This window comes from Chrysochloris asiatica, unplaced genomic scaffold (assembly GCF_000296735.1).
Source record: "Chrysochloris asiatica unplaced genomic scaffold, ChrAsi1.0 scaffold00339, whole genome shotgun sequence".
In the NCBI taxonomy this organism is placed as follows: Eukaryota; Metazoa; Chordata; class Mammalia; order Afrosoricida; family Chrysochloridae; genus Chrysochloris; species Chrysochloris asiatica.
The window spans coordinates 59,869-62,791 of NW_006408857.1; the positions used below are offsets into that span (position 1 = coordinate 59,869).

The following is a 2,923-nucleotide window of genomic DNA, read 5'->3' on the forward strand; positions in this document are numbered from 1 at the left end:
TGGTCTGCTTGTCCTTTCAAGTGGAAATTTCCCACCTCAGAAGATTCTGGGTGAGGTTCAGGATTCCACCTAAGGTCTTCTGTAATGCAGAGGCTCTTCAGGAAGCCTCCTTCACTGGGCATGTTGTAGCCCCATTTTAGGTAATCCAATCAGAAGACAGATTTACAAGTTTTCTATGGTGATATTTCTGGCTAGCTATTCCTTTCTAGCCCCATCATGTGTCTATTTTACAATGGTATAACAGGGAAACCAAGATTCAAAAGACAACCAAGCATCTTCACATTATTTCCCCCACTTTTGTCCATTCCAACCATGTCTCAATCCCTGTATCCCAGAGCCCTGTTGTTCCAAGGTTGTGCATATATTATTATTTACCTCTGTACTGCTTAGCCCATACAAACCCACCTAAATGTTTTCCCATCCACCTTGTTCTTCCTTTCCCTTCCCCATTCTTGTGTATTGCTCCCCTCTCCAGCACCGAAACTATCCTGTGTCTATTCCCTACCCTGAGCTCCACCTTCCCCTCCCTGCCCTCACCCCACCTTCCACATCCAATAACCAGCAAAGAATCCACTCCCCCCCCTTTTAGTGTACGTTCTTTTTCATAGTCTTTTACAGTAGTGGCCCTATGCAGTTTTTCTCATTTTGTGATTGACTAATTTCACTGAGCATAATGTCCTCAAGTTTCACCCATATTATGCAATGGCTTAGTCACATTGGAGAAGAAGCAGAGATCCACAAAAGTTAAGTGACTCAGGAAAAAGTGCATTGCTGTTTGGAGTCAGGTATTGAGCTGGATCAAAATAATCATATCCAGTTTCCCTGCCAGTATCACCAAGTAAATTGTCAAAACAACATGAAGAAGAAAGTGTGTAATTCCAGGTGATTGGTCAGTCCCAGGACAATGAATTCATTTACTGAAGTGAAGTTTCATCTCGTAGTTAACTTGGATGGGAGATGAGAACTTTGGGCCTGGACAGAAATTTTTAAAATGGTAAATGTCATATTTTCTTAGAATACCATTTAGGTTTTCTTTTCATTTTTTTCTCTTTCTTTTATGTAACACTTATCTTTCCCCAGTATATACTAGAAATAACAATTTAATGAAAATAGAACTTAGTTAAATTCTAGAAAACTCACTTAAACCTGCTGCTGAGTCATTATCACTAATTTTTCTTTTATAATTTTTCAATTACTAGTCTTTGTCTCTTACAAATTTTTGTTTCTAGCACTGTTTCCTAACCATCTCCACACATAATTTATTTTCCCCATTTTACTTTATAACATGAAATCAATATTTTTTATTTCCCCTCAAGTCTTATCACTCAGTGAAAATAAGCACACAGATTAATACTCATCATCGTACCTAAATCATTTTACCAGAAAGTTCAAGTAAAGTAAAGCATGTTGTGCCAGAAGTTCTTTTTGTGATAACAATGATTTCTTACGGACTCTGGCATATAAGATTCCTTATGTTGTCTTGTACTTGAGCAATGAATAATAAATTAAGCTTTATATCTTAATTCATTCTTTGTAAGATATTTTGAAATGATTGTTTCCTATTTTGTGGTGATTAGCTGATATTTAAGGAGCCCTGATGGCATAGTGGGTTACATGTACCATTTTACAGGAGAAAGACGAAGCTGTATGCTTCCGTAAAGCTTTATTGTCTCAGAAACCCTAGAGAGGTTAGTTATACCCTGTCCTAAAGGGTCACTGTGGCTTGCAACTGACTTGATGGCAATGGGTTCAGTTTTCTGAGTTTTAGCTGCTACTTTGGGGGGAAAATACAGTAGGCAACAGAATTATTAGAAAATGTGAATATCTGTAAATACTTTTACATTAATAGAAACCAACCTATATGCAGGAAAGATTTCAGAGATTCAAATATTTTTGCAATTAATTCAGTAAACTTGGAGAATATAGTCTTCCAAAGCATTGAACTTGAACCAGAGCTTAGAGATAATTTAGGTCAGCTTGTGAATCTACAGTTGTAAATTATGAGATAGAAGAGCAAAATGGTCTACACTGAAAATTGACAGTGCCTGAGCTGGAAGCCAACATCACCCATATAACCAAGGATGGGACAGCTCTTGGAACCTGGGCTTGATCTTAATGGAACAGCTCTTAAAAATAAACTGAGACAAAAACAAAACAAAACAAAAAACCCAGAAACAACCATATAAACTTCTCCTTTTTTTTGCTCTCAAGGTAGCTTGCTATAGCCAAAGAATGGGTAAGGTATGAACAAGGGAAGAGAATGAAAAGAGAAGTGTTCAAGTTTTACTCTTCTCAAAGTCTGCTTAACGTCTCCATCCTCTGTCTTCCTACCTATTAGCTAGAATAAGGATGTTCTACATAGTCCTGATATGGCACTGTAGGGTAAGCACTCAACTGCAGGGTCAGTTTGAACTGCAAGGTCTGTGGTTCAAACACTCCAGCTACTCCAAAGAAGTATATGTACAGGGTTGCTATGATTTGGAACCAACTGAACAGCACTTAACAGCAGCAACAGCAATTAACCATCTAATGAGATCAATTATTTAGGGAGGGCAGAAAAATAAGATTGAATATGTCAGAGTTCCTAAAATCTTTGCAGAGATAAAGTGATAAGTCATAATTTCACGTAAATGGTAAATAAACATTTAATTTGTTGTTAAATGCCATTGAGTCAGTGCTGACTCATAGCGACCCTATGTACAACAAAACAAAACACTGCCCAGTCCTGGGCCAACCTCACAATTGTTGCAATGTTTGAGTCCATTGATGCTGCCACTTTGCAAATGAATCTTGCTGAGGGTCTTACTATTTTTATCTGACACTCCACCTTACCAAACATGATATTCTTCTCCAGCGACTGTTCCCTCCTGACAATATGTCCGAAGTATGAGAGATGACATTTGGCCATCCTGGCCTCCAAGGA

At 37.9% G+C, this 2,923-nt stretch overlaps 1 pseudogene; it reads right to left on the minus strand.

Moving 5' to 3' along the window:
- LOC102841576 overlaps nucleotides 1-930 on the minus strand; it is a 19,760-nt pseudogene extending 18,830 nt beyond the window's left edge.
- Between the last annotated feature and the right edge of the window lie 1,993 nt (nucleotides 931-2,923).